This window comes from Chiloscyllium plagiosum, unplaced genomic scaffold (assembly GCF_037043375.1).
Source record: "Chiloscyllium plagiosum isolate Xiang-an unplaced genomic scaffold, Cpla_swu_hap1 HiC_scaffold_4, whole genome shotgun sequence".
NCBI classification, from domain to species: Eukaryota; Metazoa; Chordata; class Chondrichthyes; order Orectolobiformes; family Hemiscylliidae; genus Chiloscyllium; species Chiloscyllium plagiosum.
Window position 1 is genome coordinate 97,122,837 of NW_028270142.1, and position 26,371 is coordinate 97,149,207.

General features: G+C 41.8%; 1 protein-coding gene across 5 annotated transcripts in view; it reads left to right on the forward strand.

Moving 5' to 3' along the window:
• LOC122549028 (RNA-binding Raly-like protein) overlaps nt 1-26,371 on the forward strand; it is a 913,629-nt gene that overhangs the window by 307,977 nt on the left and 579,281 nt on the right. For 2 of the 5 annotated variants that reach the window (XM_087986498.1, XM_043688162.2), the window contains exon 3: nt 8,104-8,190. The exons of 2 other annotated variants lie outside the window; for them this stretch is intronic. The gene's annotated coding sequence lies outside the window, so the exon portion shown is untranslated. Of the gene's footprint in view, nt 1-8,103; nt 8,191-8,354; nt 8,381-26,371 lie in introns of those variants that run through there. One more of the 5 variants, XM_087986499.1, reaches the window with a different exon arrangement.

Consider the following 26,371-nt stretch of genomic DNA (forward strand, 5'->3'; position numbering starts at 1 on the left):
GACTTATACACTTAATGGTAAGGTCCTAGGGTGTGTTGCTGAACAAAGAGACCTTGGAGTGCAGGTTCATAGCTCCTTGAAAGTGGAGTCACAGGTAGATAGGATAGTGAAGAAGGCGTTTGGTATGCTTTCCTTTATTGGTCAGAGTATTGAGTACAAGAGTTGGGAGGTCATGTTGCGGCTGTACAGGACATTGGTTAGGCCACTGTTGGAATACTGCCTGCAATTCTGGTCTCCTTCCTATCGGAAAGATGTTGTGAAACTTGAAAGGGGTTCAGAAAAGATTTACAAGGACGTTGCCAGGGTTGGAGGATCTGAGCTACAGGGAGAGGCTGAACAGGCTGGGGCTGTTTTCCCTGGAGCGTCGGAGGCTGAGGGGTGACCTTATAGAGGTTTACAAAATTATGAGGGGCATGGATAGGATAAATAGGCAAAGTCTTTTCCCTGGGGTCGGCGAGTCCAGCACTAGAGGCCATAGGTTTAGCGTGAGAGGGGAAAGATATAAAAGAGACCTAAGGGGCAACTTTTTCACGCAGAGGGTGGTAAGTGTATAGAATGAGCTGCCAGAGGAAGTGGTGGAGGCTGGTACAATTGCAACATTTAAGAGGCATTTGGATGAGTATATGAATAGAATTGGTTTGGAGGGATATGGGCCAGGTGCTGGCAGGTGGGGCTAGATTGGGTTGGGATATCTGGTCGCCATCGATGGGTTGGACCGAAGGGTCTGTTTCCATGCTATACATCTCTATGACTCTGTGACTCATCCACCTGGTCAAGTCTGCTCAGAATCTTATGTTTTAATTAAGACACCGCTGGCTCTTCTGTACTGCAAAGGATATAGGCCTATCCTTTCTAGCTTCTTCTCATAATGCAATCCAACTATTCCATGTAAGCCATGCTTCAAATGCATTAACATGCTTCCTTAACTATGATGACCAGTACTGTACACAATCAGTGCCATGTATAACTGAAACATAATCTCTCTACCCTCATATTCAGTTCTGTTCACAATAAACCATAGCATTCTATTGCTCAGTTAATTGCTGTACTTGCACAATAACTTTCTGTGATTCATGCATTAGGCCACCCAGCTCTCTCTGTACTTCAGAGTTCAACAATCTCCCACCATTTATGTAATATGCTTTCTGTTTATTCTTCTGGCAAAATGGACAATTTCTGGCTTTCTAACATTGTACTCCATTCACCACATCTTTGCCCACTCACAGCCTATCGATATCCCTTTGTAGTCAATTCTGAAGGGTCACCGGATCCGAAATGTTAACTTTGATTTCTCTTCACAGGTGCTGTCAGACTTTTCCAGCGGCTTTTGTTTCTGTTTCTGATTTACAGCATCCGCAGTTCTTTCAGTTTTTATATCCTTTTGTAGGCTCCTTACGTTTTCTTCACAATGCATTTTCCTACCTATTTTTGTATCATCAGTAAATTTAGCTACCATACCTTCATCTAAATCATTTACAGAAATTGTAAAGTGTCAAGGCCCCACCACCAACTATGTGACGCACAACTTGTATCTTCCTGTCAACCTGAAAAAGTCTCATTCATTTCTATTTTCTGCTTCCGGTTATCCAATCAATTTTCTACCCATGCCAATATTTTAGCCCAACTTCCATGAATTTTTATCTTCTGTCATAACCTTTGGTGTTGGATATTATCAAATGCCTTCTGGAAATCTAAGCAACATATATCCACTGGTTCCCTTTTATCCACAACACAAGTTACTTATTCAAAAGAAATTCAATAAATTAATTGAACGTGATTTCTCTTTAACGAAAGCATGTCGGCTTTGCCTTGAACTATTGAAGTATACATACAGACAGTGCTGCTAAATAGAGTATTTCACATTTCCCAGCAAAGACGCAGGAACAGCAATATCTTTTCAAGTCAGGATTCTTTGTGACTTGAAGTGGAATGTGCAAATGGTAGTGTCCCATTTGCAGCCCTTGTTATTTTAGTTGGCAGAAGAAGAAGGTTTGAAAGAAGCTCCTCTGTCAAAGGAGCAGGGGCAGGTTGCTGTTTGTATCTAGTCAACTGGTACACACTGCTGCCACTTTGCCAGAGTAAGTCAGCAAATCACCTTTAGGATGGATACCATCATTGAGACCGAGACAGCACAGGGAACTCCGTGCTTTTAGTTCTTCCAGGACATAATAAACGCTGCACAACTGACTTTTGGGGACACTATATGAAATGGAGAGCTTCCATCCCATCAGTGTTCAATCAGAAGGAAAATGCAAGCCTGTGCCCTTTAGACGGCAGCTACCGTAATGTCTTCATTATGTGACCCTTGTCTATCACATCATTTGTTTGATCAATCTAGATGACAGAAGATGGCTGCTATGAGAACTGGAATACCTCCTTCTTACCTGATCGTAATGAAAGTCATGGACTCCAAGAATATTGTGGAGCAAACTGTATGGAATCTGAAATCAAGTTTCAGCTGTCTTGACCATGCAATTGAAGGAGATTCTGCAAAACACAAGCCAGAAGGAAATTATCCTACAGGATAGCCTTAGACATCTTGGGTCATGTCCTCATTAACTTGCCAGTTCACTATCCTTAGTGCCTGTGAATTAGGGAAGAGAGAATCAATCAGGTTTCTCTTTCTATCGGAATTCAGTGCTTCACCAGTGGATTTAATTCATCATTCATTTTGAATAGTCCTGAATTTTGGGAATTTAGATGGCCTCTCTCTCTTTCCAGATGTTTTCAAACATCCATATTCTCTCATTGCATTTCTGAAAGTTATTTCCATGCCACTTGTTCCCAATATAGTCTGTAATGTTTCCTCTTTGATATTGAGAATATTTTATCAAGATACCATTAATAACATACATAACAAGTTAATGATTGCAAAAAATAACTAAACTGTATGCAACTTCAAAGGTCACTTGCTGTAGGTGCTGTATGAATTGTCTGTAATGTAAATACGGATATTGCTTTTGTGGTTTTAGTTCTTTTGTCTGACTTTCCCACAACTATTCACTATTGCCCCAGACATTATTTTTACCTTGACCCATTATTATAAATGCAGCATGTCATGTCTGTTTTACTTAAAGACTGTCTGCAAACAAAACGTCCATTTTAGGATCTTCAAATTTAACAGAGAATAGTGATCATTGTTTTTACATAAAGTAAATAGTAATGTTTAATGCCAGCGAGTTTAATGCTGTAATTTCTTCATTACTAAACTTGCATGGATTCACTGTCTGTGTCTGGTGATTTATTGATTACAATGCTACACTGGACTTTCTTGTAATATAGTTGGGGAAACCTGTTTGTAAAACAGCACTGCTGATAACTGGGAACCATTAGGTGACCATATTCAGGTAGTTGTCATTCAGTGACTTTGTTGAAAACATCCAGAAATTGTGCTTTTAAGAAAGTTCATACATTTTGGAAAGGTGCTATCTGAGTGAAACCTTTGTAAATTTTGTAATTTTCTAATGATCAACTAAGTGCTTATTACTAATGTTTACAGAGGACAGTAAATTAATCAAGTGGGGGTGGTTCACTGTTTAGCACTGCTGCCTCACAGCACCAGAGACCCGGGTTCAATTCCAGCCTCGGGCGACTGTGTGGAGCTTGCATATTCTCCCCGTGTATGTGTGGGTTTCCTTCCACAATCCAAAGATGTGCAGGTTAGGTGATTTTGCTGTGCTAAATTGCCCATTGTGGTAAGGGATGTGTAGGTTAGGTGCAGTAGTCGGGGGTAAATATAGGATACTAGGGTAGAGGAATGGGTGGGTTACTCTTTGGAGGGTTGGTATGGACTGGTTGGGCCGAAGGGCCTGTTTCTACCTGCAGGGACTCTCTGAGTATAATCTTAACACTGCCAGATATTTAGCATATCTTAAGGCAAAATTAACAGAATAAGTGAAATCAGTAAACATGTGAAATACTGTTTATTGTTTAGATGGTATAGAATTAACTGTAGCTGAATGGTAGTATTCAGAGTCTTGGACTGGAATTTGCCAGCTATGGCAGGAACAGAGTTGGAGGATCGGTCAAGTAGTGCTGCCAGAGAGGTTTTCTGATGATGGATAGGAGGTGGGCAAGTGTGTGGATTGGCTGTCTGTTGCAAAGAGACTGGGGTCTGGTTTTCCAAATTAAGGCCTGCACTGAGAGGGTGCAGAAAAGACTTACAAGGATGTTGCCAGAGTTGGAGTGTTTGGGCAATAGGGAGAGGCTGAATAGACTGGGGAATCTTTTTCTCCTGGAGCATTGGAGGCTGAGGGGTGACCTTATGGAGATTTATAAAATCATGAGGGGCATGGTTAGGGTTAATAGATTAGATTAGATTACTTACAGTGTGGAAACAGACCCTTCGGCCCAGCAAGTCCACACCGACCCGCTAAAGCGCAACCCACCCAGACCCAATCCCCTACATTTACCCCTTCACCTAACACTACGGGCAATTTAGCATGGCCAATTCACCTAACCTGCACATTTTTGGATTGTAGGAGGAAATCGGAGCACCCAGAGGAAACCGGCGCAGACACGGGGAGAATGTGCAAACTCCACACAGAGAGTCGCCTGAGGCGGAAACTGAACCTGGGTCTCTGGCGCTGTGAAGCATCAGTGCTAACCACTGTGCCACCGTGCCGCCGACAAATAATTGATTTAGATTAGATTCCCTACAGTGTGGAAACAGGCCCTTCGGCCCAACAAGCCCACACCAACCTTTCGAAGAAGCAACCCACACCCCGTGACTAATGCACCTAACACTATGGCCAATTTAGCATGGCCAGTTCGCCTGATCTGCACATCTTTGGACTGTGGGAGGAAACCGGAGGAAACCCACGCAGTCACTGAGAGTGTGTGGGTTGAACCCGGGAATTGAACCCGGGTCCCTGGCGCTGTGAGGCAGCAGTGCTAACCACTGAGCCAACGTGCCGCCCTTTACGGTTTAGCCTTTAACCGAGGTCTTTATCCCAGAATGGGGAAATCAAAAACGAGAGAGCACAGGCTTAAGGTAAGAGGGGAAAGATTTAAAAAGGACTTGAGGGACAACATTTTCACGCAGAGAGTGGTGCTTATATGGAATGAGCTGCCAGAGGAAGTGGTGGAAGTGAGTACAATTATAGCATTTAAAAGGTATCTGGATAGGTACATGAATAGGAAGGGTTTAGAGGGATATGGGCCAAATGCTGGCAAATGGGACTATGGCAGATTGGGATGTCTGGTCAGCATGGATGAGTTGGACCAAAAGTCTCTTTCTGTGCTGTATGACTCTATGGTTCTTCCAGTCCAGTGAGTTTGCTGAGGTTTTGGAGCTGATTACATGCCATTGTCGGAAGTCTGCTAATTCTCCTTTATCAAACAGCTGTGCCAGAGTTAGCAAATGAGGAGCTGCTTCTGGCACCATCCCTGAGTCAACTCCTGATCACTAGGAGTGAACATGGGGCCCCCATTTGATTTAGTGAACTGAAAGCCAAGATAGAGTGATTAGATGAGTGTAACCTCGTGCAGTGCTGGTTGATAGCAGCACTGTTTTAGATGAGAAGTACAGCATAAATAGTAGTAGTATACATGAAGACAATGTTTCCTTCTTTCCTAGCAGTCATTGTGAAGAAGAACATATGGCATGTGACACTCAGCTGGGAGTTGAACAGGAGGCCAAGGTTGCAAACTTCCGTCAATAACATCAGCCAGAGTCAGGTGTGCCAAGTGTTTAAAACTTATGGTGGGGATCTCAAGGCATCTGAATCACTATTAGTAAAGTCACATGATAGTGATCAAAGAAGATATTTTAGTTTAGTTTAATGTATTCATTTGTGGGATGTGGGCATTGCTGGCTGGCCAACTTTTACTGCCCGTCTTTAGTTGACCTTGAGAAGGTGGTGGTGAGCTGCTTCCTTGAACCACTGCAGTCCACCTGCTGTGGGTTGACCCACAATGCCATTAGGGAGGGAATTGCAGGATTTTGACCCAGCAACTATGAAGGAACAGCAATATATTTCCCAGACAGAATGGTGAGTGGCTTCGAGGGAACTTAGTGTTCCCATGTATCTGCTGCCCTTGTCCTTCCAGGTGATGTAGTCACGGGTTTAGAAGGTGCTGCCTGAGGATCTTTGGTGAATTTCTGCAATGTATCTTGTGGATAGTACACATTGTTTCCACGAAGCATCAGTGGTGGAGGGAGTGGATGCTTGTGGCTGCAGTGCCAATCAAGTTGGCTGCTTTATTCTGGATGATGTCAAGTTTTTTGACTGTTGTTGGAGTTGAACTCATCTAGGCAAGTGGGAACTACTCCATCACACTCCTGACTTGTGTTGTGTAGATGATGGACAGGGGATTTGGAGAGTCAGGAGGTGAGTTACTCGCTGAAATATTCTTCACCTCTGACTTGCTTTTGCAGCCACTGTTTTTATGTTTTGAGTTCAGTTGAGTTTCTGGTCAACGATTATCCCAGGATGTTGATAGTAAGAGATTCAGTGATGATAATGCCATTGAATGCCAAAGGGCGGTAGTTAGATTGTCTCTTATTAGTGATGATCACAGTCTGGCATTTGTGTGGCATGAATATTACTTGCCACTTGTCAGACCAAACCTAGATATTGTCCAAATCTTGCTGCATTTGAACATGAACTGCTGTTTTATAACCAAGGTGTATAATTAATGAATGGTCACTTGGCTTACTGTTAGAGGTTAAAGATAGGCCACAGCTTCACTAAAGGAAAAACTGCGATCAGAAAAGTATGTTGTTTTATTACATTTGAAACAGTATGTTCAAATGGAATAACTGTTCTATCTGTTGAAATTCTCACTTCGTGCTTGATAGATTATAGGGATGGTTTCCTACCACTGATCTTTATCAAGCTATTGAACTAAAGTATAGCTACTTTTGGCTACCTAGTGCAGTCAAGAATGATTGTCTTTCATGAGTCTAAAGATAGTATGAGGCTGACTGGGAATCTGCAGGTTTTATGGCACTTACAAGAAATTGTTCTCAGACAGGATATTTGGTTTGTATTATTAGTTGGACTCATGGCTTGTTCTTTTGTCACTGTCTCTTATTCTTTTCTGCATTTTGTCATTACTGGATCTCAGAATGCTGAAAATTTCCCTATAACCTCTGCCTCCATTTTGATTGGTCCAGAGCAATGATATCTACTCTTGGGAGACCAATGTTATATATTCATAAAATCCCAGCAGTGTGGAAGCAGACCATTTGGCCCATCGAGTCCATGCCAACCCAAGAGCAACTCACCCAGACCTACTCCCCCTACCTTATGATCCTGCATTTCCCATGGCTAATCCGCCTAGCCTGCACATCCCTGAAAACTATGGGCAAGTTATCATAGCCAATGCACCTTGTGTGCATATGTTTGGATTGTGGGAAGAAATAGAAGCACCCGGAAGAAACCCACACAGACACAGCGAGAAAGTACAAACTCCACAAAGTCAGTCACCCAAGGCTGGAATCGAAAATGGGTCCCTGGCACTTTGAGGTGGCAAAGCTAATCACCGAGTCACTGTGCCACCCCAATCTTCCTGTTGCCTTTGAAGTGCTTCATCTGTTCTCCTTGGGTGCGTGTGTCCTGACTGAGCTGAGAGAAGGTTGCTTGATTTGGGAGCCTGATATCTGACATTCAAACGATATGATCATCTAATATAGTTTATAACTATGTTTGTAGCCTCAAAAGTTATTGTGCCTGCCTGTGAGAGGACATGTCTTTTTATTTGTTAATGGGATGTGGATGTCACCGTCTTGACCAGCATTTATTGCCCATTCCTAATTTCTCGGATGGCAATAATGAGTCAACAGCACTGCTATAGGTCTGAAGACACCATGTAGGCCAGTTCCAGGTAAGGATGGCAGATTCCTTTCCTAAAGAACGTTAGTGAACCAGATGGGACTTTGTACAAGAACCAACAGTGGTCACATAGTTGCAATTAGGCAAGCTTTTTATTTGAGATTTTTTTGAATTCATATGTCACCAATATTCCTTGGTGGGTTTTGAACTCATGTCCTCAGAACATTAGCCTAAGATTCTGGATTGCTATCACTGCACCACCATCTCCCCAGATGTTGCTGTTGTTACTGATGTTAATGCATTTGTCCTTCCATTTAATACGTAGGATCTTCTGCAGGCTTCATTGATGATATGGCTCCAGTGCCTTAAGGGGCCTCCTGTATGCTGCCTGTACACAGCCTTACACTGTAAGGTAGGGATCACTACTGAATAATAGACCATGGCTTTCAGTTTTAACATTGTGATCTTCAATCAAGTGGCCAAAGGCAGAACATTTCAGACTGTTGAATTTCTTTGGATTTCTTCAGTTGGATTTCTTTGCCAATGTCAGCTTCAATAAAAGATATGGGAAATATCCCACATTTTCTAAGGATTCAGCTGAAGTATGTAAATTAGGAATTTGCTAACTTTGGTGGTCTTAATGTTGAAATGTGAATCCTGTCTTCTCATATTGCTCAGTAAATATATTGATGATTACGTGGTGCAGAGGTTGGTAATGTGAAATAAACTATTATCTGAAAAGGCATGATCTCGTCTTTGTTTCAGATGGCATCAATTAACAGGATTCAGACTGAGGAGTTTACTGATAAGAAGGTAGCTCAGTAGGTAGCACTCTCAAGTCCAAGTCAGAACATCACAGACTTAAGCACCAGTTGGAAAACTTGAGACTGTCACTCCATGCAATATGAGGGAGTTCTATAAATGTTAATACTTCCCACATTTGGACACAAGGTTAAACTGCAGTCTATATCCATTTATCTGGTAGAATAGAGATTGCTAAGTATTATCAGAGCACATCAGGCTGCATTCTCATGTCCTACCTAACATTCTTACCTCAGCTAATGTTACTAAAACCAGTTTAATTGGTCTTTCATCTCAATTGCAGGTTTTAGGTTTGGTATGTGCAAGTTAATCAATATCTGTCAAAAACAAAACCAAAATATATCAAAAAAAAGAGTTGTGAAACCCAAAAATGTGTTATGTTAATGCAAGCTCTTTCTACTATCAAGGTAGATGAGAATAATTCATTTCATATTGTATTTAAAAATCTTCAAGAATAATACCTCACATAATCAATTCAGATGAAGGGATAAATCTAGATAGAGGATTGGATTGACTGAACATACAAAATTGATGAACCACTGTTATCCTAATTATCCATGTACCCTCTAGTGATAGACAGTCCATTTGAAATAAGCCAGCATGGCTACTGATGCGAACACTGCCAGGATTCTCACTTACAACCATGTAAATATCTCTAAAATCTTATTATAATCCCATTTCATTTCAGGAAAAAGTTTAGATTAGATTACATTACAGTGTGGAAACAGGCCCTTCGGCCCAACAAGTCCACACCGACCCGCCACCCATCCATACCCCTACATTTACCCCTTACCTAACACTACGGGCAATTTAGCATGGCCAATTCACCTGACCTGCACATCTTTGGACTGTGGGAAGAAACCGGAGCACCTGGAGGAAACCCACGCAGAAACGGGGAGAATGTGCAAACTCCACACAGTAAAATCAGAAATGTTCAAGATAAAAGAATAAACTTTTAATTCTGATCACTTTCATAGAACATCACAGTGCAGTACAGGCCCTTCAGCCCTTGATGTTGCGCCGCCCTGTCATACTAATCTAAAGCCCATCCCATCTACACTATTCCATGTACGTCCATTTGCCTGTCCAATGACAACTTAAATGCACTTAAACTTGGTGAATCTACTACCATTGCAGGCAAAACATTCCATACCCTTACTACTCTCTGAGTAAAGAAACTACCTCTGACATCTGTCTTATACCTATCTCCCCTCACTTTAAAGTTGCATCCCCTCGTGTTTGCTGTTCCTATACTTGGAAGAAGACTCTCCCTGTCCACCCTATCTAACCCTCTGATTTTCTTGTATGTCTCTATTAAGTCACCTCTCAACCTTCTTCTCTCTAACGAGAACGGCCTCAAGGCCCTCAGCCGTTCCTCGTAAGACATTCCTTCCATACCAGGCAACATCCTAGTAAATCTCCTCTGCACCCTTTCCAAAGCTTCCACATCCTTCTTATAATGCAGTGACCAGAACTGTACACAATACTCCAAGTGTGGCCGTCCCAGAGCTTTGTACAGCTGCAGCATAACCTCCTGGTTCCAGAACTCAATCCCTCTATTAATAAAGGCCAAAACATTGTATGTCTTCTTAACAACCCTGTCAATCTGGGTGGCAACTTTCAGGGATCTGTGTATATGGACACCGAGATCTTTTTGCTCATCTGCACTCCCAAGAATCTTACCATTCGCCCAATACTTTGCATTCTGATTACTCCGTCCAAAGTGTATCACCTCACACTTGTCCACATTAAACTCCATTTGCCATCTCTCAGCCCAGCTCTGCATCCTATCTATGTCTCTCTGCAACCTACTACATCCTTCGTCACTATCCACAACTCCACTGACCTTAGTGTCACCCACAAATTTACTAACCCACCCTTCTAAGCCCTCATCCAGGTCATTTATAAAAATGACGAACAGCAGTGGACCCAACACTGACCCTTGCGGTATGCCGCTAGTAACTTTCTTCAATAACCAGCAATCAGATATTCTGCAGGATTAATTTAATGGCTGAAAATACACATTATTATTTAATTAAGTGCTAGCATCATAAATTGCACTAGAAAATGGACCATGAATGTTCTGAATGAGCTTGACAGACGGGATCGAAAGCATGTGGTAACCTGTGGATGGATTAAACTGTGGGGAATAATAAAATGGACTGATGCACTCAATGTACCAACAAAGCCTGGAGAAAGAAACAGGAAATGATTCTGTTCCCTTAGGCTGCTCCAAGCTAAATACTGTACGACAATGAGTGGCTGCACTATTCATTATCCCTGATTGCTAATTACCCCTTTGAATGATTCAGCTGTGTCTGCTGTTGGATAATTGGTTTAGAAATTTATGGTTAGAGTTTATAGCAGTGTTTGCATTGCAAAGGTGCTTCATATCTGTGATTTTTAAAATAATCAATTCTCTTCAGCATTTTTATTAACCCTTAAATTAATAACATTTTATATAATGACTTACAGCTGGAGGGCAGGAATATAGGCGATGACTTTTAAAATTTCAATCACATCTATGCCATGGCAACAATTAGTAAGTGCTCTTTATTTGAATATTGAAAACTGATCTCATGCAATTCTATCTGTTGACTAATTTGAAGAAGCAAAGGAGAAATTATCTCTAGTATTCAACAAAGGGTGAGTGTCTGTATTGGAAATACAAAATAGCTAAGGCACAATTGACAGTTTCGAAAAATAGAAGATCAAATGTTAAAACTTAAAAGCAGTTTTGAACCTCATACTTCCATTGACCTGTTGAGTTGTATTTCCAGATGGTTTGCTACTGACAATGGTTGACCATTTACTGAAGGGCAGGAATTTTTGGATGTTGATAGTTTTTGCAGTCCTCTGACAATATCCTGAATCAACTCAGCTTGTGAGTTCAACTCCCTCCATTGCCGACTGCAGTATTAAGTGTAATAAACCTGGTATCTAAAGCAGTGGCTTCAGAAAAGTAAAGTCCTGAAACTGTTTGATTCCTTACTGGCTCACTGTCGTTCACGAAAAAGAGCTCACACCCTCTGCCTCTTTTTCCCTACATTTGATTCAAGTCCCATATGACATGATTGACTTTTTATTGTTCTTTAAAGTGCTTTTCAATTGCCAAATCAGTCATTACAGTAGGACAATCACCACTTACTCACAATCAACTGGAAATAAGTAACAAATGCAACTTTTCCAACCCAATCTGTATTCTGAGAATGAATAGGGGGAGAAACAAAATAGCTGTTTGGCAGAGACAGAGGCATTCGGTTCCTGATATAAGTTTAAAGATTTTGCCTTAGGCTGTCCAGCTGTGGCAGCGAAGCAATGGTTAAGTCAATTTATTGAAGAAAAGATCCAATTAATTGTAAATATATTGCACTTTCTTCACACTTGAGTTGATGGCTATTCAATTTTTTTATCTGTGCAAACAAATACCTGAAATGGCTTCTCTTTCTAAATTACCATTTGAGACCACTGGGATGAGGATAGTGTAGAAGTTACATTCTAAATTGGGGAGAGCTGATTTCAGTATCACTAGACAAGATCTGGCAAAATAGACTGGGAACAAGTACTGGCAGGTAAGTCTACATTTGAAAAGTGGGAGTCTTTTAAATATAGCATAGTGAGAATTCAGGGCCGAGGTGTTCCCTAAGAGGGAAAGACAAGGTCACCAAGTCTAGGGAACCCTGGATGTCAAGGAATTTTGAGAGTTTGATTAAGAAAAAGAAGGAAGCACATGTTAGGTACAGTGTATTAAAAACAGTGGAAACCTTCAAAAGTATTGAGAGTGGAGGAGATTGCTTAAAAGGGAAATTAGAGGGGCAAAGAGGGGCCACAAAATACCTTTGGCAGATGGGATCAAGCATACCTCCAAGGCTTTTCTTACATATATCAAGAATAAAAGGATTACCAGGGTCAGAGTGGGATGTATTATAGAGACCAAAAGGCCAACGTGTGCTTGGAGGCAATGAATATGGTGAGATCTTAATTAAGTACTTCAAAGAGGAGAAACAGTGTAGCCGGAGATTTCAGTTGGAATTGAGTGTTTCCGGAACATGTTAAGATTAATAAAGAGGCGATGTTAGTTGTTTTAGCAGATATAGAAGTACATAAATCTCGAAGGTCTGATGAGGTGTATCCCAGGCTGCTAGTGGAGGGAGGTGATTAGTGGGCCTTGTTGGAGATATTTAATACTTTGTTGGTCACAGGTCAAGTGCCAGGTAACTGGAGGATAGCTAATGTGGTGCTTTTATTCAAGAAGGACAGCATAGCTAAAACAGGATGTTGCCTGGGCTGAAATGTCTGTTACGAGGAGAGATGGGATATGCTGAGTTTGTTTTCCTTGAAGCAGAGGGGGCAGAAGGTGGATCTGATAGAGTTATACAAAATTATGAGAGGCATAGATGGAGTAGCTTGTGAGAATTTCTTCCCTATGGCAGATGTGTCTCAGACCAGAGGGTATACGTTTAAGGTGAGGAGCGAGTAGCTTAGAGATCTGAGGAAAGAAATTTCACCCAGCAGATGGTAATGTGAAGGGTGGCAAATGCAGATAATCTTGCAACATTTAAGAATCATCTGGATGAATACCTAAAATGCCAGGAAATAGTAAGCTATAGATCAAGTGCAGGTAAATGGGATCAGTGTAGTTTGCTATATGATGACTGAAGAGTCTGTTTCTATGCAGTATAACTCATGACTCCCAAGGATGTCTCCTTCACCCCTCCTACTGGTCACCTCCACACAGCTCTTTGCAATATCATGATGTTAGGTTCCTTGTGTACACTAATGATACCAGCACTACCTGATAATTATGTCTTTGCCCCCACCACTGTCTCTGATTTGTTATAATGCATTTGTCTAACATTCAATAACAAAATGAATAGAAATGTCCTTCAACTAAATATTAAGGCAAATATCTTTAATCTGCCCTACAAGCTTCATTAGTTAGCCAACAACATCATTCCTCTTTCTGGTTTGATGCTGAGACAAAACTATTTGTGACCTTGGTGTCATATTAGGTCCTGAAGTGATCTCCCGACCATATGTCTATGCCATCAAAAGATTCTCTAAACCTATGTCTGTAATATTGCCTGTTTCTGTCTCTGTGACTATCTACTAATGAAAACTCATCCTTGTCCTTGTTATGTCTAAACTTGATTATTCTGATGTTGACTATTCTACCCAAAAACAAGACGTCATCTTAAATCTACCTTCTGCAGACTGGTGAGGTCACAAAGTGCATTTTTATCATTGCACAAAGTTGAAGCATTATAACGAGGCAGTTATGAGTCTTTTTACTGCATCTGAGATTTAAATTTAACAATTGACATATTGTTCATCAAAATAACATCCCATTACTTTTATCTAATATGGTAGCTACTGAATACATACAGCCTTAAGCTGGAGTTTCCACACATATTTGTAAAGACGTAGATTGTGTCAGTGGCTTCAGCATTTTCCAACATTTTGTTAGCAGATTAAAATTGTTTCCTGTCCTTTTCAGTCTCCTCCTCCTTTGCACATTATAGCCTCATTCTCATGCTTTGCATCCTCTAGTATCATCAATAGTCACAGGTGAGGTGCCGGAAGACTGGAGATTGGCTAACATGGTGCCACTGTTTAAGAAAGGTGGTAAGGACAAGCCAGGGAACTATAGACCAGTGAGCCTGACATCAGTGGTGGGCACGTTGTTGGAGGGAATCCTGAGGGACAGAATGTACATGTATTTGGAAGGGTAAGAACTGATTAGGGATAGATTAGAGTGGTGCTGGAAAAGCACAGCAAGTCTGACAGCATCCGAGGAGCAGGAAAATCGACGTTTCGGGCAAAAGCCCTTCATCAGGAATAGAGGCAGAGTGTCTGCAGAGTGGAGAGATAAATGGGGGGAGAAAGTAGCATAGAGTACATTAGGTGAATGGGAGTGGGGATAGGTCAGAGAGGAGGGTGGGGATAGGTAACAAAGAGTACAATAGGTGAATGGGAGTGGGGATGAAGGTAATAGGTCAGAGAAGAGGGTGGAGTGGATAGGTGGAAAGGATGATAGGCAGGTAGGACACGTCATGAGGGCGGTGCTGAGCTGGAAGGTTGGAGCTGGGGTGAGGTAGGGGAAGGGGAAATGAGGAAACTGGTGAAATCCACATTGATGCCATGGGGTTGAAGTGTTCCGAGGTGGAAGATGAGGCATTCTTCCTCCAGGCGTCGGGTGATGAGGGAGTGGTGGTGGAGGAGACCCAGGACCTCCATGTCCTCGGCAGAGTGGGAGGGGGAGTTGAAATGTTAGGCCATAGGGCGGTGGGGTTGATTGATCCCTACTGATTAGGGATAGTCCACATGACTTTATGCGTGGGAAATCATGTCTCACAAACTTGATTGAGTTTTTTGAAGAGGTAACAAAGAGGATTGATGATGATTACATGTGATCTATATGGACTTCATGTATGGCATTCAACAAGATTCCCCATGGGAGACTGGTGAGCAAGGTTAGATCTCATGTAATTCAAGGAGAACTCGCCATTTGGATACAGAACTGGCTCAAAGGTAGAGGACAGAAGGTAGTGGTGGAGGGTTGTTTTTCAGACTGGAGGCCTATGACCAGTGGAGTGCCACAAGGCTCGGTGCTGGGCCCTCTACTTTTTGTCTTTTACATAAATAATTTGGATGTGAGCATAAGTGGTATAGTTAGTAAGTTTGCTAATGACACCAAAATTGGAGGTGTAGTGGACAGTGAAGAAGGTCAGCTTAGATTACAACAAGATCTTGATCAGATGGGTAAATGGGCTGAGAAGTGGCAGATGGAGTTTAATCTAGATAAATGTGAGGTGCTGTATTTTGGGACAGCAAATCTTAGCAGGACTTATACACTTAATGGTAAGGTCCTAGGGGGTGTTACTGAACAGAGAGACCTTGGAGTGCAGGTTCATAGCTCCGTGAAAGTGGAGTTGCAGGTAGATAGGATAGTGAAGAAGGCATTTGGTATGCTTTTCTTTATTGGTCAGAGTATTGAGTACAGGAGTTGGGAGGTCATGATGTGGCTGTACAAGACATTGGTTAGGCCACTGTTGGAATATTGCGTGCAGTTCTGGTCTCCTTCCTATTGGAAAGATGTTGTGAAACTTGAAAGGGTTCAGGAAAGATTTACAAGGATGTTGCCAGGGTTGGAGGATTTGAGCTGTAGGGAGAGGTTGAATAGGCTAGGACTGTTTTCCCTGGAATGTTGGAGGCTGAGGGGTGACCTTATAGAGGTTAATAAAATCATTAGGAGCATGGAAAGGATAAATAGGTGGGGGATTCCAGAAGTAGAGGGCATAGGTTTAGGATAAGAGGGGAAAGATATAAAAGAGGGGCAACATTTTCACACAGAGGGTGGTACGTGTATGGAATGAGCTGCCAGAGGAAGTGGTGGAGGCTGGTCCAATTGCAAAATTTAAAAGGCATCTGGATGGGTATATGAATAGGAAGGGTTTGGAGGGATATGGGTTGGGTGTTGGCAGGTGGGACTGGGTTGGGTTGGGATATCTGGTCGGCATGGACGAAGGGTCTGTTTCCGTGCTGTACATCTCTTTGACTCTATTTACACTTGCAGCCTCTTCCTTTTTACCCTGTAACCTCCACCTTCTACCTGCCACTGCCTTCTCCTCCTCCTCCCCCACAGTCTCCTCCTATTTCCTCTCTAACCTCCTCCTCTTTCCACTCCTATAGCTTCCTTCTCCTCTGGTCCTTCCTTCTACTTGCAACCTCCTTCATTCCCACCCTCTCGCAGCATGCTCCCTTCTTACCTCTTCTGACATGACCCCTTGTAGCCTCTTCCTCCCTCCTCGCAGTATTGTCGTTTCTAACCCCTTTTTTTAACTTCCTCTTTTCCACTCTCCCCTTGTATCCTCCCCCTCCCTACCCTACACACCTCCACATTGGTAGCAGGAGCCATCCCTGCAATCTAACAGACTATGATTCTTGGGCCTGGCTGCGAGCAATTTTGAAGGCCTGTATCACACAATCCCTGATGCCTGGACCCAGCATCCCCTAAGACCCAGCTCCTGGTAGTAGTACTGAAACAATTCCCTAAGAACAAGCAATACCTGGGTCGAGTCCTCACTGTCAGTCCCAGAGGCCAGGGCCCAGCAAATAGTACCTCCAGAAAATTGTTCGCTGTAGCCGCTTAACTTTCGACTATATCTCCATTCATAGTCTGGAGATCAAACCCAGACTAGGGGACTGGTTCACGAAGCATCTGCACTCTGCATTCATCAAACAACTCAACCTTCTGGTTCCCATCCATTTTAAGACTCCCTCCTACTCCCCAGGGGACATGTCCATCCTTGGCCTCCGCCAGTGTCAAAGTGAGGCCAAATTTAAACTGGAGGAACAACACCTGATATTTCGCCTGGGAAGCTTACAGGCAAATGGCCTCAAAATTGACTTCACCAGCTTCAAAATTCTCCATCCCCAGCCTTATCTCCTTTGCCTCCTTCGCAGCTCCCTGACCTGAAGTAACTTGTCCGTCTTCCTACTCACCTATCTGCTCCATCCTTCCCACTGACCAATCACATTAACCCCCTACTTGCATCCATCTATGACCATCTCAACTAGCCTCCCTGACACCCCCCCCCCAGCTCCAGCCCCAGCCCCAGCCCCCTCCCTCTGTTTACTTTTGGGCTCCCTTTCCCCTCCCCCTACCCTCCACACCTCCCCCCCCCCCTTTCCCCCCTTTCCCCCCCCTCCCCCTCCCCAATCCTGATGAAGGGTTTCGGCCTGAAACATTGTCTTTCCTACTTCTCGGATATTGTCTGACCTGCTGTGGCTTTTCCAGCTCCACATCCATTGACACAGATTGGTTGTCACAGGTTGGCACTTATTGTTGATAGGCTCGTTAGCAGCCAAAGGGATATGAAACATCCAGTGAGTGGAGAAGCACAAGGAATATACATTTCAATTGCTCTTCATGGATTTTGTGCCTCTGAGAGAAAGGGACTGCCTTGTTCTGAAAGGTCACAGCGAGGACTGTGCTTTCCAAGCCTGGATCCCCTGGCTGGCATAGACACTGCAATGTAACATTGCTTGTAGTCTCCTCTACCCAGGCATTGGTTAATATGTCCAAATCCAACCATGCAATGACCAGAAGATCCAGGCCATTCGTTCATGTTTTCTTTAATGAAGTAATTCTACAATAATCATTTGAACCTTCAAATATTGTCAAATTCAACTTATATGCTTAGTAATGGTTGTCTCATGCATTGAGTTGACTTATTTGCTACAGCATGTTTTATTGTGATCCCACCATAAAAGGATCACTTTATTCCTGTTTTTGGTACTGCTTTTAGTATGTAAGTGATGTCTGAGCTGAACTCTTTGCTTGACCTGAGCTGCTATTTGTGGCTGCTCAATACAGAAAATAGATGCAGGCAATGTTTGCCAGTAAGTGACAAAAGAGTACCATCTGGTTTAAAGTGGTTTTGATTGCTATGGGATTGGAAAGGGATCATCAGAGATAGCAGTGTGAAATGGCTGGTAAGCTTTATATTTTTCCGATAAATTATCTTCACATAGCATTGTAATACATTCTACTCTTTGTGCCACAATTCTCATTGTTTTCTTTAACATATTGGAGAAGTTCTTGTGGCTTAATTCATAAGGGAATTATAGTTATATCTGTAATAAAACAAATTCTTATCAGCTCTCTTCATAGTCAGATGCCTCTTAGCTTAAATCTGTCCCTGGTTATTGGCCCATGTAGTAATGGAAAAAATGCCTTCAGGTTTCATTGAATTTCACCAAGTTGCTATGGCTCAACTCCTGCTAGCATTATAGCTGAGTTGAACTCTGTGATTCACATATTTTCTTAGCTTTTATTTTATCTTCTGTGGTGTACATAGTAATATGACAAAATAAAAATCTACTGTGGTGATGCCATGGGAATGATTCAAACCTGCTTTCTTTTGGATTTGGATTTCAAAGCAGAGGCAGAGGATGTTGGTCAGTTCTGTGCATTTTGTTTTCCCAAAAGGTAATGAACTCAATGTGTGACGTAAATGCATCTTACGAAAAAGCCATGTGACTGCTGTAGAGTGCCTAGGAGAAACCCAGCAGTGATAAAGAAAAAGTGTTTATTGTGTTAGGTTTATGACAGGCTGAGTAAATATATTAAGACAAGTAGTATCATTTTGAGTTCAGGGCAGAAGGTTGACAGTTTTAGTTCAGAAGAACCTGGAGTTGAAGCTGCAAGAGGAAAGTTTCTCCTAGCAGGAGTACGAATTTAGTTCAGGGGAAGCAATTAAATCTTCAGAAGTCAATTCTAGTTTGTGAAGCTTCAAAGCCAGAAGAGTTTGGATTGAAATCTTGAACCTGTTAGAACGAAGTTTTGGCCTTCGTGATTGTGAGAGGTACTTCCCAGTGGCGTCTGAAATGAATCATTAATTTGTCTCTACCATTCAAGAAAACAAAACAGATAGCATTACTAAAGTCATGGTTTCGCAGTATGGTTTGCAGCCACAAGGAGATAGTGAGGACTGCAGATGCTGCAGAGTCAGAGTCGATAAAGTCTGGCACTGGAAAATGCAGCACAGACATTTTGGGCATAAACCAAATTGAAGGGTCCTAATGAAGTATTATGGCTGAAACGTCAGCTGTCTTGCTCCTCAGACATTGCCTGACTGACTGTGCCACACTTTATCAACTTTGACACTCCAGCATCTGTACGATCTTAAAGTAATGGCTTGAAAAGCTAAAGTAGTGGTGCTATTTCGCTCGGGCTGACTGTTTATAAGAGATGGTATTGGGAAAGGTGTTGACACTTTCTTTTGATGTCTGCATTAAGATCTTTTCTAATTATGGCGTCATAGAGATGTACAGCACGGAAACAGACCCTTCGGTCCAACCTCATCATGCCGGCCAGATTAGATTAGATTAGATTACATTACTTACAGTGTGGAAACAGTCCTTCAGCCCAATAAGTCCACACCGCCCCGCCGAAGCGCAACCCACCCATACCCCTACATGTACCCCTTACCTAACACTACGGGCAATTTAGCATGGCCAATTCACCTGACCTGCACTTTTTTGGACTGTGGGAGGAAACCGGAGCAGCCGGAGGAAACCCATGCAGACACGGGGAGAACGTGCAAACTCCACACAGTCAGTCGCCTGAGGCGGGAATTGAACCCGGGTCTCTGGCGCTGTGAGGCAGCAGTGCTAACCACTGTGCCACCGTGCCGCCCACAAACCAACCCAACCCAACCTAGTCCACCTGCCAGCACCCAGCCCATATCCCTCCAAACCCTTCCTATTCATATACCCATCCAAATGCATGTTAAATATTGCAATTGTACCAGCCTCCACCACATCCTCTGGCAGCACATTCCATACATGTACCACCCTCTGCGTGAAAAAATTGCCCCGTAGGTCTCTTTCATATGTTTCCCCTCTCACCCTAAACCTATGCCCTCTAGTTCTGGATCCTCCACCCCAGGGAGAAGACTTTGTCTATTTATCCTATCCATCTCCCTCATGATTTTATAAACCTCTATAAGATCACCCTTCAGCCTCCGATGCTCCAGGGAAAACAGCCCTAGCCTAGTCAACCTCTCCCTACTGCTCAAATCATCCAACCCTGACAACATCCTTGTAAATCTTTTCTGAACCATTTCAAGTTTCACAATATCTTTCTGATAGGAAGGAGACCAGAATTGCACGCAATATTCCAACAGTGGCCTAACCAATGCCCTGTACAGCCGCAAAATGACGTCCCAACTCCTGTACTCAATACTCTGACCAATAAAGAAAAGCATACCAAATGCACTCCAAGGTCTCTTTGTTCAGCAACACTCCCTAGGACCTTACTATTAAGTGTATAAGTCGTGCTAAGATTTGCTTTCCCAAAATGTAGCACCTCACATTTATCTAAATTAAACTCCATCTGCCACTTCTCAGCCAACTGGCCCACCTAATCAAGATCGCATTGTAATCTGAGGTAACCTTCTTCGTTGTCCACTTCACTCCAATTTTGATGTCATCTGCAAACTTACTATCTATATCGCTTATGCTCACATCCAAATCATTTATATAAAAATGACGAAAAGTAGTGGATCCAGCACCAATCCTTGGGGCACTCCACTGGTCACAGGCCTCCAGTCTGAAAAGCAACCCTCCACCACCACCCTCTGTCTTCTACCTTCAAACCAGTTCTGTATCCAAATGGCTAGTTCTCCCTGTATTCCGTGAGATCTAACCTTACTCACCAGTTTCCCTTGGGGAACCTTGTCGAACACCTTACTGAAGTCCATATAGCTCACATCTACTGCTCTGCCCTCATCTCTTTGTAACTCTTGTTACTTCTTCAAATAACTCAATCAAGTTTGTGAGACATGATTTCCCACGCACAAAGCCATGTTGACTATCCATAATCAGTCCTTGCTTTTCCAAATATAGGTACATCCTTTCCTTCAGGATTCCCTCCAACAACTTGCCCACCACCGACGTCAGGCTCATTGGTCTATAGTTCCCTGGCTTGTCCTTACCACCTTTCTTAAACAGTGGCACCATGTTAGCCAACCTCCAGTCTTCCAGCACCTCACCTGTGACTATCGATGATACAAATATCTCAGCAAGAGGCCCAGCAATCACTCACACAGTGTTCTCGGGTACACCTGATCAGATCCTGGAGTATTATCCACCTTCATGCATTTCAAGATATCCAGCCCTTCCCTCTCTGTAATATGGATATTTTTCAAGATGTCACTATCTATTTCCCTATAGTCTATATCTTCCATGTTCTTTTCCACAGTAAATACTGATGCAAAATATTCGTGTAGTATCTCCCTCATTTTCTGTGACTCCATACAAAGGCCAGGAAGAATAGGTGAGTTGTACAACATGCCATCATCACATACTCCTGGGTCCTCTGCTAACCACGCAATTAGCTGTTAGTGCATTTCTGTGAGAAGTAGAAGTAGGTAATTCAGCCCTCAAGCCTGTTCTGTCCTTTACTATGATTATGGCTGATCTCATCTTAGCCTCAACTCCACTTTTCTGCTTGCTCCCCAGAACTCTTCAACACATTATCTAATTAAAAATTTATCTCCTCGATAAATTTACTCAATACCCCAGCATCCACTGCACTCTGGGGCAGTGAATTCCACACATTCAATACCCTTTGATAGAAATAATTCACCCTTATCTCTGTTTAAAATCTGCCAACCGTTAGCCTAAAACTATGACCTCTTGTTCTAGATTGCCACACAAGGGTATGCATCTGCTCTGCGTCTACTTTGTCAATCCCTTTTCGAATCTTGTCTGCCCCAATTAAATCTCTTCTCATTCTTAACTCCGGAGATTAAAGGCCTAAACTGCTCAATCTCTCCTCATGAAACAAAGCTTCCATTTCTGGAATTAATCACATGAACCTTCTCCGAACTACCTCCATGGCAATTACATCCTTCCTCAAGTAATGGGATGAAAACTGTACGTAATACTCCAGATAGTCTCACCAATGCATTATACAATTGCAAAAACACTTTCTACTTTTAAATTCTATTCCTTTCACAATCAGTGCCAAAATTCCATTTGTCTCCTTCGAATCTGCTGTACCTCCACACGAGCTTTGTGCAATTCAAGCATGAGGACACTGATTGCTTTGCACCAAAATATTTTGAAGTTTCTCTCCATTTAGATAATAAGCTGCCTTTTTAAAATATTTTGACCAAAATGGATAACCTCACACATATCCATGTTGAACTCCATGTTAAACGTTTGGCCCAAATTACTCAGCCTCTCCATTATAAATGTCTTATTTCTTCATTGCAATTTATTTTCCCAGCTATTTTAATGTCACTTGAATTTGGTTACGGTACATTCTATCCCTGTATCAGAGTCATTAACACAAATTGAAAATAGTTGCAGTCTGAGAAACGAGCCCTGTGCAATCCGACTTCTTGCATTTTGTCAACCACAAAACTCTGATTTACTTTGAATCTTTCTTTTCTGTTGGTTAAAGTGGGGTTGTATGCTGGGCTGCCTCAATTTGACCAGGCACGGAGTAATTGAGTATCAGGATCTGCAGATTAATCTAAAGGTAGGCCTAAATGAATTTCTGGCTCATAATGTTTCAACAAATCTTATAAATGGAAGACCTGTCTCTTTGAAAAGAAATGAGAGATCTGTTCATGCCTTAATGAGCATTTGAAGTATGGATATTCTCATTTAGGCAATTGCCTGTAATCTGCGCAATCACAAGAAATAAACAGTATTTTTAACCAAATCAAATAAACTTTATGATTAAAGGTATAGTCCAGGACCATAAGAAATTCATTACATCACAGGTAAATACACAGCCTATGAAAAAAGTTCATAAATATCTAATTCAGTTTAAAAAGATTTTTGCACAACATAGCGATAGAATTTCTGTTATAATTGATGACTGTATATGTTCCTCATGTGCATTGCATAAGAAATAAACAAGCAAATTATAACTTAATATGTACATAGCATACATTGTTCATATTAATTATGTGTAATGCAGCAACTAAGAGGCCTTTAGTTTGGAGTGTAGGATTTTCCAAAAGATGCATTTGTTGTGGCCTATTGTTTTAGCAGAAAAGCCCAATGCGGTTTGTCATTAAATTTGCTTTCATGCTATCACCTAACCCAAGACCACTCTGCATGTTATGAATCAGAAAATGGCAGTGCATAATAAAAGAGAGCCTGGTTTTCATATATTCGTTTGTTCATGAATTCAAATTTATTCAAATTGAATATGAGATCTTAGTGAACAACTAATTACTTAATAGCTAAGGCATTTAATATTGCTGTGTTAATTATATCATATTATCAAACCCCTGTGATCTTTACATAATACTGGCTTTTATGTAGCACATTTTAGAGCATCCCAATGCATTTTACAACTAATAAAGTACTTCTGAAATGTGGCCACTCGTTATGTGGAGAACACAGCAGCTATTTTATGGACAGCAATCACTTGAAACAGTAATCTCTTAATGAACCGAAAATATGGATTTTTTTTTAAAAGCAGGCCTCAAAAGTTTGCCTGTGTTGTTTGAAGGATAAATATTGGACAGGTCACCTGGAATAATTACTTTTTTTTGTTCTCCAAAATAGTGTGGAATGTTTTACATTCACCTTGGGCAGGTGGGGTTGCAGTTTAAGTCTTATCTGAAAATTAGCTCTCTGACACAGTAACATCAATGTATATTCTTCCTAATTTTACAGACAGATTTATTTATTGATGTGAAATTATTAACATTGGTGTGGTTCTTAATACCTTACTATATTTTAACTGACACTTAAAGACATGTAATTTGGTGAGTGTCATATCAGCATTGGATCTCACTGTGTCTACATTGGTTGCCTTGTTTCCTACACCACAACCATGACTATTTGTCAAAGAAGGAATTATTTGGTTTTAAGCAGGTACAGCTGCTTGAATGTTGGTTAAAATGGGGCTGTATGTTGTACATTGGCTCTATGTCAATATAAGTTTTGCTCTTACTCTTTCTGTGCACTGGCAGAAGTATATGTGTAGTATATATAGTTGTAATAAGTTGGAACAAGAATTGTGCCTCAGATCAGTTCGAGAATAAGATATTTCTTACTTTCCCCATACCTGCGTGCGTTTCCTTGGGGTGTACCAGTTTCCTCCCTCAGTCCAAAGATGGGCAGACCAGGTGAATTGGTCATACTAAATTGCCAAGTCAGGGGTAAATATGGGATAGGGGAATGGGTGTGTGTGGGTTACTCTGTGAAGTGTCAGTGTGCACTGGTTGGGCCGAAGGGCCTGTTTCCATACTGTAGAGAATCTATTCATATTTAGGGTTGGCATGGTGGCTCAGTGGTTAGCAGTGCTGCCTCACAGCACCAGGGATCTGGGTTCGATTCCAGCCTCGGGTGACTATCTGTGTGAAGTTTACACGTTTTCTCCGTGTCTGCGTGGGTTTCCTCCGAGTGCTCCCGTTTCCTCCAACAGTCCAAAGATGTGCAAGTTAGGTGGATTGGCCATGATAAATTGCCCATAGTGTTCAGGGATGTGTAGGTTAAGTGCATTAGTCAGGGGTAAGTATAGTGTAGCGGGGATGGGTTACTCTTCGGAGGGTCAGTGTGGACTTGTTTTTCAAGGGGCCTGTTTCCACACTGTAGGGATTCTATAAATACAAATTTATGAGTTTGACAAGGGACAGAATTTCAGTTAAATTTCTGAATTCTCAGAACATCAAGATGAACTGAAATTTTGTTGGTGGTCCTGACTGTGTGTATATTCCTATTAGATGTTATGAATATTATGATTACTGTGTGAAGGAAATCCTCATAGTTCATGGTTTCAGCATTTTTATTTGATCAGGTGAAAAACTTGAGACCAAATTGTTACTTCAAGGTCACCATGTTGGCTGTTACTAATGAAAAACCGACTTTCCTTTCCCTCTTATTACTATGTTCTGCCACACTCTAATGACCAGATGTCTTGTGTTTAAAGCAAAAGGACAGAGAGAGACAATAAAGCATTTTCTTCCTTTTACTTGTGCAGTTTTCTCAATCTGAAATGAGCAGCAAGCATTCCAGGTTTGGCAATCCAGGGAAGATCTAATTTAAACAATACAGACTTCATGGCGAAGTGGCCATTTTTTTCAGAACAGTTTGGGACTTTCAGTACTGCCATTCCAACTGAGCAAGGCATTTGTAATACTATGAAGCCAAATGCATAAAATCATACTATCACCACTCTTAAAGACTAAATATAGGATTTGCTACAAATGGGTGAACAGATAGAACAATTCTCTGAGAAGTAATGGTTTTATTGATCAAATCTGTAATGTTCAGATGTAGGATTTTATCAATTAATTTTGGAGGCTTTAATATAAATTTGTAGATATTCATATGAATTTGTAATATGATAAATTTATCAGCTTTTCATCTGGCTCCCTTAGTTTGGAATGATCTATTTAAGAAAGAATGAATGAATGATTTTTTTTCACTTGCATTTTCCAGTGAAAAATGCAGTGAAAAGCTTCAACAATTTGGCACCATTTGGAATGTTTTAAGAATAAAAAAGGATAAAAGATATAACTAAAATAAAATCATGTTTATAAAGTCATGAGGGGCGTGAATGGGGTAAATAGATAGTCCTTTCCCTGGAATGGGGGAGTCCAAAACTAGAGGACATAGATTTCAGGTGAGGGGAAAGATTTAAAAGGGACCTAAAGGACAACTTTTTCCATACAGAGGGTGGTGCGTGTATGGAATGAGCTGCCAGAGGAAGTGGAGGTTGGTAAAGTTATAGCATTTAAAAGGCATCTGGATGGGTATATGAATAGGAAGGATTTAGAGGGATATGGGCCAAATGCTGGCAAATGGGACTAGATTAGTTTAGGATATCTGGTTGGTATGGACCAGTTAGACCGAAGTGTTTCAGTGCTGTACATCTCTATGCCTCAATGAAAGAGAACACTTATAGTATAAAAGGGATAAAAGGTATAATTGAAAGTGTCTTGAGCCCTGACGTGTTTCACCAATGACACCTGTGCTGCCACTCCTCCTCCAACACTTCGCTGCAGCCTGCTCTGCACTCATTTTAAAGGCTCCATTTCTTTGCCGCTGGGCACCCCCGTTGCTGATGCCGGGCCCATACTGAAGCCACACACGTCCTGCAACCAGGAGTAACTGGCTCCATTGCCACCTCAATAGTGCCAGGAATTCTGGGCCTACTGCAACCATGAGTCTCTGGCTCCGCTGCCAGACCAAGCCGTCAGAACCACCACCCTTCCGAGATGTCACCTTGC